At 36.2% G+C, this 11554-nt stretch overlaps 1 long non-coding RNA gene across 1 annotated transcript in view; it reads left to right on the top strand.

Annotated features, from left to right (window-relative positions):
• The first annotated feature begins 4227 nt into the window (after positions 1-4227).
• The window catches only part of LOC118711415, a 13678-nt gene continuing 6351 nt past the window's right edge, over positions 4228-11554 (top strand). The window contains exons 1-2 of the long non-coding RNA XR_004985702.1: positions 4228-4403; position 11554. The exon at position 11554 is cut by the window's right edge and continues 2 nt beyond it. This is a non-coding gene — a long non-coding RNA (uncharacterized LOC118711415). The remainder of the gene's footprint in view (positions 4404-11553) is intronic.

Raw genomic sequence — 11554 nt, 5'->3', positions numbered from 1 at the left:
AAACCTCATCTAACCTTTAAGGCCAACTTGAAGTTCAGTGCAATATTCTCTGACTCTCAAATCTATTTCACGTCTGGGAGAGCCTAGTGCCCATGTGTTTGCTGAATTAGGTATGTGGTCACAGTCTAGTTAGGCAGTGTATGAAGGTGCTAAGATGCCGGCTTTGGATTCAAATTTAGAATAAAATTCTGATTGTGCACTCAGTAGCTGTATGACTGAGCTTGGACAAGTAATTTGAACTCTTCATGCTTCAGCCTAACCATCTGTAAAATGGGGAAATTTATATTGCTTTTACCTCCTAAGATTCTTCTGAGGATAAATTTTAATGCATAAATGGCTTAGAAAAGTTCCTGGCATTTAATAAGCCTTCAGCAATATTAGCCATTTTTATTATTCTGCCATAAGGAAGCTTTCATTCTTTTTTTCTTATATTCTCTAATATTTATTTTCCTTCAAAGCTTAAGAAAATAACATACAGTAACAAGAATTATAATGATAATATTCAAAACAATAAATTCTGACATGTCAAATCCAACTTCAAAAAAGAAAACAAAAACAAAAATCATGTTTGTTTCCTCTGAGTCACTAACACACTAACAAGTCAATGTAATTGTTGGCCTTTATGAGACTGGCTTGAGAAGCATTCCTGGGCAATAAATAAACATTATGAATGGCACTTTATGAAAGCTTCTGAACAGCATGACCTACTTCCTGTGCTCTACAGCTACCATAATCCAGGAGGAACTAAACTAACAAAATTCATAAGACAAATTGTAATATTGAACCAGAAGCTCTTGGCAGGCTTTAACAAGGTCAGTTCTTGCTGAAGTTCTTACTGAAATAAGTTAAAATGCCATTGACTTACCAGGGCTTTGTAGGACAGATGATACTGGTTTTGAACTTGCTTTTAGAGAAGATTTGTACATGGGAATATTGGGTTAATACATTTATATTCCTCTCTAGGTTATATATATTAAGGCAATTATATGTAATTAAGATAATTTCTAAGGTAATATTATACTTAAGACATTATTCAGAGGCTCTTTTGAGAGTAATAGGGGACACTATCAATAGGTAACCCAGGACAGCAGATCTAGAGCTCTCCACAAATGAGTCATACTGACGTAGTCATCAAGAAACATGAAGTCCATTCATGGCAGAAAGAATGCAGTGTCCCTCTCCTGGTTTTTCTTTGAAGGCTTCTTTGACTTAGATTTGTTTTTCTATGTGTCTGAACTTTTATACACCTCTGTCAGTGACTGGCTGCCTAACACTATAGATAAGTGCAATTGTCGCTATTGGTCATGGGTTAAAAAAAAATTAAGGAATAGTAGCAGCTCTATGGAGTTCAAAGTTAAAGACAGTTTTTTTCTAAAGGGAACTAAAAAATACAGAAAAGTCATCATTCAATGGTAATGAAGAACTGGTAGCTGCATCTGTATCACAGACCAGCTGTGTCATTGCAGTTTTATGAGGCTGAAACTTTCATGCACGTTTTATGCTCCTCTTTTTAATTTTTGGAAGACATTGTCTCTAGCTACTGCTATTCCACACACCCTACATGCTAAATCCCAACTTTTCTCTTTCTCTATTTCAGAGAGATGTTTCTCTGCATTATACAAGTGGCCTTGAAATGGAGATGTTGATCTCAAGAGGTTTTAGATCCTGTGCATTTTCCCCTCTTTAGACCATGAAATCTGGTCATGGAATGCATTGGTTTATTGAAGGTTCCTTGGGGCTTTGAATCATGTGACTTCAGATTTCTGCATTCTTTCTTTGTGTGTGTGTGTGTGTGTTTTCTGTGCACCATGAATATATCTTTAAACCAAGTTTTCTGACGAGAAAAATGCAAAGTGTTCCTCTATTGGACAATGGAAGATACTTAAACTCAAAAAGATTAAATGCTTTTTCTCAATGAATAATGAAGGAGTGGTTGGATCAGCCTAGAATCCCGTTTGCTTGAATCTTGTGTCAGTACTCCAAGCTCTGTGTCTAATTGTGCCTAAAGTAACAATTCACTAACAAAACACCAAGTTCTGGCTTAGCTATCTTGTCTAGGCATGATAGAACCAGCACTATAAAGTAATTCAGTTTGCTTCTAGCTGTTCATAGGAATTAGGTTTGTCAAACCACCTGAACTAACTTGACTCTTTTTAATAAGAGGTCACAATGAATAGTTAATAATCTACTTCAAACCTCAAAATGCTGAAGCTGGATACTGTGAGAAATAAGGATGGAAAGTGAATCTGAGAAATAATGAGCAGGTTTTAGAGAATTGGGTCAAATAATCAGCTGTGCAACTGCTCTATAATGAGTTGTTGGAGTCAAGTATGGGGTCTTTCCTGTGAACCCCAGTTGTTTCCAGTAGGCCTGGGTTCAGCTTTACATGTGTTCTGTTGCAAAACTGTTTTTGTTTTGTTCTTTAGTGGGGGTTTTTGCACAATATATGCCACCAATGCCTGAGTTACTGACAATGTTTCAGGGAAAGAATAAATGTTCTCTATAGTGGGATTAGTGGTAAATGATCTGTAATGATTTTTCAAATTACAAATGAATCAGAAAATCATTATTTGACTTGTTCTGAGTAAGTACTAGAGTTATGCTAAATTTGTCTGCACATTTTCTGAAACTTGAGAGGCAATTTCAAACACATTTGCTATTTTGTCCTTATTCTGGATGTGGAGAACTTATGTAGCAGATTCCCTGGAACTAGGCTCTCTTTTTCATTTCACCTCCCTCCTCGCTCCCCTTCCAATTTGTTAGCTATTTAAGTATTTAATAAACATAGATTCTTTCGTTTCTAACTTCTAAAAAGCCTTGACTAGCCAAAAAGAAATTAAACAAAAACTATTAAATGAGGTTTGGGGGTATCCATAAAGTTAGAATCCTGTCTAATAAAGAGGGAATATGCTAATTGACTATCACACTCTCACAAATATGGCAGCGCCTACAGCCAATAAGGAGGGAATCTGCTAATTAACTGCCATGCCCTCAAAGATGATAGCTCCCACAGCCACAAGATGATGGCATCCAGTCACTTCAGCCCCACTGGGCTGGCAGGCACATAGCTGCTCTGCATACCTGCCTGCAGAGTCCCCCAATCCCCTCTGACCCCAGCCACCCAGGGTAAGCCTGAGGTGCAGGCAAGCCTCTGATGGCAGCTGCCCAGGTGCCCAGGACTGTGCAAGGCTCAGGTAACCAGGGCCGGCTGAGGCTTGTGCTGCCAGTAATGGCAGCAGCAAAGGTGTCACCTTCCCCTGATCACTGGTTTGCCTCCCGCCCCTGAGGGCTCCCAGACTGTGAGAGGGGGAAGGCCAGGCTGAGAGACACCTCCCTCCAGTGCATGAATTTTCATGCACCAGGCCTCTAGTTTAATATAAAAGAAAAAGGAAAGACCCTTGTGTGGGTTATTGACTATGCTTTCATTAGATACGTGAACTATATCACATACAAATCTTTGGGATGAAATAATGTCCTTGTAAATTTATTTTTAAAAGCAATTCATAAAATTTTTCAGGTTCCTAGATTAGATGGCATCAGACTAAGATCATATAAGTGGGCACTGCTATGAAGCTTGAAAATTAAGTTGGTTTTTATTGTGAATGCAGAAGTCTTCCTAGGTATTATGTGTGTGCTGTATGCCTGGACTCCTTCAAGCTGGAGAGGCCCAATTTTTGTCCTGTGAAGGAACTGCACAGAATTCTGCCCACGTGTTCACCTACTTTTTTTTAATTGTTTAAAGTATTACATATGTCTCCTTTATCCCCAATTGACCCCTTCCTGGCCACTCCCACCCCCCCACCCCACACTCTCCTTTGCCTTTCATCTGAGGTTGAAAGGTCTGTTTAGTATTTCTATGTCTCTGAATATATTTTTGTTTATCAGTTTATGTTGTTCGTTATATCCCACATTTAAGTGAGATCATATGATATTTTTCTTTCACTGGGTTATTTCACTAAGCATAATGCTCTCCAAGTCCATCCATGCTGTTGCAAATGGTAAACATTCCTTTTTTATAGCAGCATAGTATTCCACTGTGTAGATTTATCACCATTTTTTAATCCACTCATCTGCTGATGGGCACTTAGGCTGTTTCCAAATCTTAGCTATTGTAAATTGTGCTGCTATGAACATAGGGGTGCAAATATCCTTTCTGATTGGTGTTTCTGATTTCTTAGGATACTTTCCTAGAAGTGGGATTACTGGGTCAAATGGGAGTTCCAAAACAACAATGAGGTACCTACCATCTTACACCTGTCAGAATGGCTATCATCAACACATCAACAAACAAGTGCTGGGGAGGATGTGGAGAAAACGGAACCCTTGTGCACTGCTTGTAGGAATGCAAACTGGTTCAGACACTGTGGAGTACAGTATGGATTTTCCTCAAAAAGTTAAAAATGGTCACCTACTTTTGTGAAGGCAGGCCTGTACGCTCAAAAACTCCCAGGGCTTCCCACATGCAAGATTTCACTTGGTAATGTCTGGTGTGGCGTCACAAGGCTACTTTTGTTTGGGGTTTAAAAGAAACATGCAAAATTTATACATTCATTATACACACATGAGTCATAGAATCATGAAAGTTAGAGCTAGAAAAGAACAGCTTGAGGTCATCTACATAAAATCCCTCGTTTGTCACTGCTATCTGGTCTCTCTCGTTTATAACTAAAATAATTGACAGTGGTGACATCCAACAATATTTTAATTTCTAATATTAGATATCTCTTTTTCCATAGAAGTACTAGAAAGTAGCAAGTGTATCAAATTTCTCAGCACTTAAAGAACTTTGAAAAATAACTCCAATTTTCCCCCTTCACATGTAACTAATATAAATTACCCCTTGGAAATGGAATGACCATGTTTTGAGGCACTGTGTTCTTTTAAATTCATTCATTTTCCTGATAGTTTGTGGAAAATAATCAAAAAGTCTCCTAGGCTGGTGAGGCAGTATTTTCCAAATTTCCTTTTATATGTGTTCCATAAGTGCTGGCTTTCTGCTTTATGAATTGTAGGAATGATGCTTACTTAGTCTAGTACACTGAGAGAGATTTTTAGTTTTAAACTACTCTTCATTGAATAGCAAACTACTCAAATATGATTTAAAATTCTTCTTGACAGTTGTTGCCTTTTTTGCCTTTGACACAATTTGGTTCAATAAAAATAATCTGAAGTAAAAAAAAAAACTCATTTTGGTCTTAATCTGAACCTTTTATTACACTTCCACAATCTTCAGAAAAATATGCTACAAGGATTCAAAAAGACAGTAAGAACCTTCTGATCAGGCTATTCTTTTATTTAAGAGACTCGGTGATTATTCCAAGCATTCTTTTTTCTAAGGTTTGGTATAGATTTCAGAGAAAAATAGCTACTAGCTGCTCTGGCAGACCAGAAGAGAAGCATCTTCTAAATGTAGATAATGTGGAAATGCTTTCACATTCAAAGACTGTCCTTATAAAGCAAGATAGAGCCTGGCCTGTTTGGCTCAGTTGGGCATTGTCCCGTGCACTGAAAGGTTGTGGGTTCAAAATCTGGTCAGGGCACATACATAGGTTGTAGGTTTGATTCCCACTCAGGGTGCATAGGAGAGGCCATTGATAGATGTTCCTCTCTCACATCGATGTCTCTCTCCTTTTCTCTCTCCCTTCCTCTCACTAAAATCAATGAAAAGGATATCCTCCAGTGAGGAAAAAATAAAATAAATTAATTAAATTTAAAAGAGCAAGATTGATGCACGTTAAAATTTGCATATAAACTATTAAAGCAAAAACAAGAATTCAATTTGTACTTTACATTATTGATTTAAAAAACAACTCTGAGAGTTGTCTATATTAATTAATGACTAGTCAAATAATTGTCACTTAAACATGATAGATGCTTATTTGTCTCTCCTAGTAATAGTCAGGAGGCAGACTGCCCAGGGCTGGTAGGGTTATTTGTTTCCAGGAGATCATCCAGAGACCAGCTTCTGCCCTTTATTTCTCTCTGATTTCCCTGTTTCCTGTCCTCTTGGTAAATGACAGAACTCCAGGCTTTATACCATCAGTCAAGCATCGGGGAAGGGGAAGATAAAGAAGTAATATAGCCTCTTCTGAAAAGACAAATCCAGAGGAGTCAGTTTCTATAAGTCTATTGCATAAAAAGTAGTCCATGGTGACACTCAACAGAACAAGAGGCTGGAGAGTGTGGTTCTTACTCTGGGTAGCCAAGAGGCAGTGGAAATCAGGGTTTTTTGTCCTAAAAGGGCAAAGGAGGGAATGGGGGGAGAAGAGCAACCAGCAATCTCACTAATAATGTCTGATTATAGGAGTCACTTTGGAAACTTTTAAAATACGTAATTCTGGGCCTCACCCATGGAATTTTGATTCGGTAGGACTGGTTTAGGCTCCTTGGCCAAATTATTCCCAAACTGTATCTCAGTGATAAGGTAAGTCACCAGAAAGTTACATTTCCATATAATTACCTTTGCAGAAACACGTTATAAAATCAGCTTTCAAAAGGAAAGATAATAATAAACAGTCGTATGTGAAGCCAGGATGTTGTGGTTCCCCTCCGCCCTCCTTTTTCTTTTTCTTTTTCTCTTTTCTTTTCGTTTCTCATTCCTCTGTCACTGCATCATATTCCTGTAGAGAGGAGAAAACCTCCACTCCCACCTGTTGTAGACTTAGCAGTGACACTCTAGGATGGCTGGAGGACTAGTCAACTCTATGCTCTGGGTTCTTCCGGACTTCCCACAGAGAGAATCTTGTGTAATTTCCTGGAAGCGTTAATCTCCTCTCAATGCATTCTCCCCCTGGTTACACTTTTGAGATATTTCTGTTTTTATGAGAAGACACTGAGTTTTTATAAAATGAATGAACTTCAAACTCTGAAGTTACTGAGCTAAGAATAAAGATTTTGAAGTCCAAAGAATGTAACTCCAAAATCAATATGCTTAGACTCTCTACTCTCTTTTTGCACTATATATGGTGGGAATTATAGCACACTTATTCTTTCCATAGTTTGAAAGCACTTCCAATATTATCTTCTAGAAACAGTATCATGTCTGTCAGATTATTTATCACATTTTATTTTAATTGCTTATTTTTGTTCTTATTTGCCATGACACTCATTGTAAATTCAGTGAAATAATGTTTGTCTGTTCTCTACTAATTGTCATCACTACGTGCAGCATTTTGTACAGAGTAGACAAAACAATAAATACTCATTAAATTACTTACTAGATGACTGGATGGTGGGGGTGGGGGGAGGAGAAGAGCTACCTATCTCTGTGACTGTGGAATTTTTCTGACATCAAATTTTACCCATTTCTATAATCTCAAGGTTTTGGGTGTGGGGGAGAGGGGTGGAATAGTTACCTCTCAGAAAAATCTTAGAGATCTTTGGTATATTGTCATAAGTTAGTTTTTTTTTCATGGCTTATAAATTGATTATGAAGGAAATTTCAAAAGGATAGTTGTGTGTGTGTTTTTAATGGTTTAAGGAGAGGCAACATTAGGTGTTCTATTATGACAAGTGGGAGGGAGGGGGGCCCAGAATTTAGAATAAAAAAACTAGAGTATGTATCTCAGCTGTGAACAGTTTTAAGAACATCAAACAATTTAAACTTCAAATTTCTCATTTTAAATTGGGAATAGTACTTGCAGGAATTCATGGTTTATTTGTTATTAAATAGGAGATGACATATGTGAAACTCCTTTGAGAAAAAAAAATTTCAATATTATGATGTAAACTGTTAAATTTCCAATTTATTGGTTAAAATGTCATAAATTATAACCATAGTATCTTTGAGTGTAAGATGGAACATTAGTGCATCAATTGTGTTCCTGCTATTAAATATGTTTTTATTGGTTTCAGAGAGGAAAGAAGAGGGAGAGAGAGACAGGAACATTAATGATGAGAAGAATCACTGATGGGCTGCCTCCTGCACACCCCCCACAACCCAGGCATTTGCCCTGACTGGGAATCAAACTGTGAATTCCCAGTTCATAGATTGATGCTCAACCACTAAGCATCACTGGCTAGGCTTTGCTCTTTTTACATTAAAGTCAGAAGAAATGGGTGGGGCTTAATTTTTAACTTTCTCCATTTATCTTTGAACAATAGCTATGCCTGTTATTTTCATTGATGCATTCATAAAATAAAATATATACTTCTAGCCCACATTTCAAAGAGAATTTAATTATTTGGACTTTTAGAAATATGGCTTTGTAATGTTATCCTATAGTGTTATATGGGTTTTTAAATAAACTTTAAAATTAGTTAATTTCGCTAAACAATTTGTAAAGTAAAAATAATTTTTAATTTCTCATTATGAAAGGAGTTACATTTGAGCAATAAACAATATTATATCACCATTTGGTAGAATTAAACAATGACAGATATTTTCTATTCTTTTCTGGTGTATCAAGAATATGAAGAATCATTACTAAAGCTTTATCATAATAAAACATAATTAAGTTCTAGCAAATGAATAATATTATACTTCACCATGTCAATAATTCAGAATGCATATATGTTAAATGAAATTTGGACTCAAGACATTTACTTTTACTGTAATTAGGTTACAAAATATAAACCATAGAGAGGTGGCAAGCCTCTATAGTTCACCAGCAATTATATATAAAGATCACATGAAAACAAATACAAGGAGAATCCATTGAAAGAACAAGGCTAGTAGTTCCTTAAATATGAATGTGGGTGTGTTTCAGTTTCACAGCGCTGCTACTATTTTTTCAATGGCTCTCAAGTATTTGATTATACTTTTATTCTGTGCAGTACAATAAAACAGTCAGCTTTCCTTAAAAATTATGGGAATATACAAATGCACAGAATGGTTAATATTCTTATAACTTACTTTAAAAAATTAGTCGTCCTATAAAATGTATTTTGCTAGCATGATATACATTGAAGGGGCACAAATGTCCAAGAAAACTGTCTTTCAGATGTATATCAACTAAATCACTGCCCTTTTGGCTTCCCCAAATCACTTGTCTTTAAGATAAGCATCATCTAATCAGATTGTTTCAAAATAAAGGAACAACTCATTTCATTGTGTTTTTATTCCCTATGATCTTTATTAAAACTTACTTGGTTTACTGTACATATACATTATCTGCATAACTTTAAAAATTCCAGATAGCAATAGGTCTGGTTTGGGCATTATTTTGTTAGGTCTGGCCTCTCTAAGCACTGAAGGATTAATCTGGTTAATCCTTTGAAAAGAACTAGATATACACTGTAAAATAACATGTGTCATATGTAAACCATTAATTTAAGTGCAAATACTAACTATATCCTAATTAGGAGTGGATAAGACTGATGTATGTTTTTTGGTGGTGTTTGGGCCTTTGTTGTTGGAGTGAGCATTTTGTATAGCTTCATTTGTTTATTCCTTTCCTGTCGCTCACATCCATTCACATCTCACATTGTCCTGTGACATTTTACAGTATTAAGCAAAGTCATTTTTTACTCTGGGTAACTCAAACAGAAAATGGAGCTATTGGATGGAGCTACACACAATCCAAAAAAGCTAAGCAGTGATGCTTCTGGGAGGCAGGGCTGAGAAGCGGGTCTGGGACCTCAGTAATGCATTCCTGAAGCTTCTTTTGGATTGCTGCCCTTATTGTGACTCAGCCCAGTTCTCATGGGACCCCATGTCTTTCTAGTCAAACTCTAGATCCATCAGAGATGACAAGAAGGTAGTGGAATGGCACAAATGTGGTAATGCTGAGATTGTTGTGCATGCCATCAGGGCTGATAAAATATTTGGAAGAATTTCTTTTCCTGATACCAGTAATTCCTCAAAGTTCAATGTTTGAGCACCAAATCTCTATCCTTTATTTTCAAGATCTGCTTATTTCTAATTGTATTTGTCCTCATTCAGATTGTGCAGTGCTGCAATTATAAATGCTACTGCCACAAAGGGCAAATCATTTGCTTCCGTCTGTGCTTCTGGGGCAGGATGGACTCACCTGGCTATCTGAAAGATTCATCTCTGGTACTCAGAAATAATTTACTCTGTAGTTAATTCCTGTCTTTATTATTAAATATTTCCCCTTTAATTTCTACAGATCTCTTCATAATTAGATTTCTAGAGTTTTTGCCATTTGATTATATTATGTTGGTTAAAGCATGGCACAAATCTGGACAGTGCTTTATTTCAATCCAGTCATAAGACCCTGGAGAGATTGGCTGAATATGGCAAGATTTGTTTCAATGTTTATTCAGTTCTTTATGTACATTTATTGTGGAAAAGAATTACAGAGATGAATGGTGGCTCCCTGGCATATTTACTTGCCCAGGTGAAAAACTGTTGCTGCTGCTTTCAGAAAACCTTCCAACCTAAATTAAGGTCATATCCCTTCGAGTTAAAATGACAAAAGATATACATATATACAAGGTCAATATACTTATACATATGCTATAAAGTATATTTTTTCTTTTTCAAAATCATGCTTCTTGATAACTTCATTTTTATAGCATTCCAATTTTAATTAACTCAAAATGATGATTTTGTTTTTTCATTTAAGGAATACTGCTGAGAAGACATAGTAGCTATTTCTATTTCTGACTCATTGCATAATCTTAAGTAGGTCATTTGAGCTTTTGAGCACTCCATTAATAAAATGGGAATGTTAGTATTCGTGTTTTTTTTTTCATGGAAATCAATAGAATTTACATGTGAAACATCACTAACATTGTTGAAAAGTTGTTGGTTGCTCCCACCACCTAAAATGTTTCAATCTCAGTTAGATTTTTAAATTATCCGACATTATTTCTTATTTTACAAGTTTTTCTTGCGCTGAAGAGACAATTCTGATGGTGTTTGTTTCCAAGTCCCTATAGTACTGAAGGACTGTGCATAAAGCAATTGCCCTTTTATCCTTCAGATTCCTTCATTGTAGAGTCAACATTGCCTACCTCGCTAGAGATTGTAGGCTAATTTGGTTTGTGTAAATGGTTTTTTAATACTATGAAAACTATTTACTTTTTCAAGAGCCAAATTTAACCTCATTATAGTGGCAATATTTTAAGTGTTTCCATAATTCTCTATAATAAATAGAAATTAAAACAGACTACAGAAGGCAATCTGATACTAAAACTATATATCTTTTGAACTTCAGTGGCGTTTTTTTTTTTGTTTTTTTGTTTTGTTTTGTTTTGTTTGTCCTTTGGGTGTTTATAGTTTACTGAGATTTGTATTTTTTTTTTTTACAATCAGATCACATAGAATTTAATTGTATACACTATAGCTGCTGTTCTACTTTTTTAATATGTATTTTCATTGATTTCAGAGAGGAAAGGAGAGGGAGAGAGAGATAAAAACATCATTGATGAAAGAGAATGATTGATCAGCTGTCTTCTGCATGCCCCCTAGTGGGGATCTAGCTCACAACCTAGGCATGTGCCCTTGGCTGGAATCAAACCTGGAACTCTTTAGTCCTCAGGCCAATGCTCTATCCACTGAGCCAAACCAGCTAGAGCTCTGCTGTTCTTCTTTGCTATAATTGTTCTAGAATCTTGAGGACATTTCAGTGCTATGTCTGATTAAAGG

The sequence above is a fragment of the Pipistrellus kuhlii genome, unplaced genomic scaffold (assembly GCF_014108245.1).
Source record: "Pipistrellus kuhlii isolate mPipKuh1 unplaced genomic scaffold, mPipKuh1.p scaffold_m20_p_8, whole genome shotgun sequence".
NCBI lineage: Eukaryota > Metazoa > Chordata > Mammalia > Chiroptera > Vespertilionidae > Pipistrellus > Pipistrellus kuhlii.
This window is presented reverse-complemented; position numbering and strand designations above follow the sequence as displayed.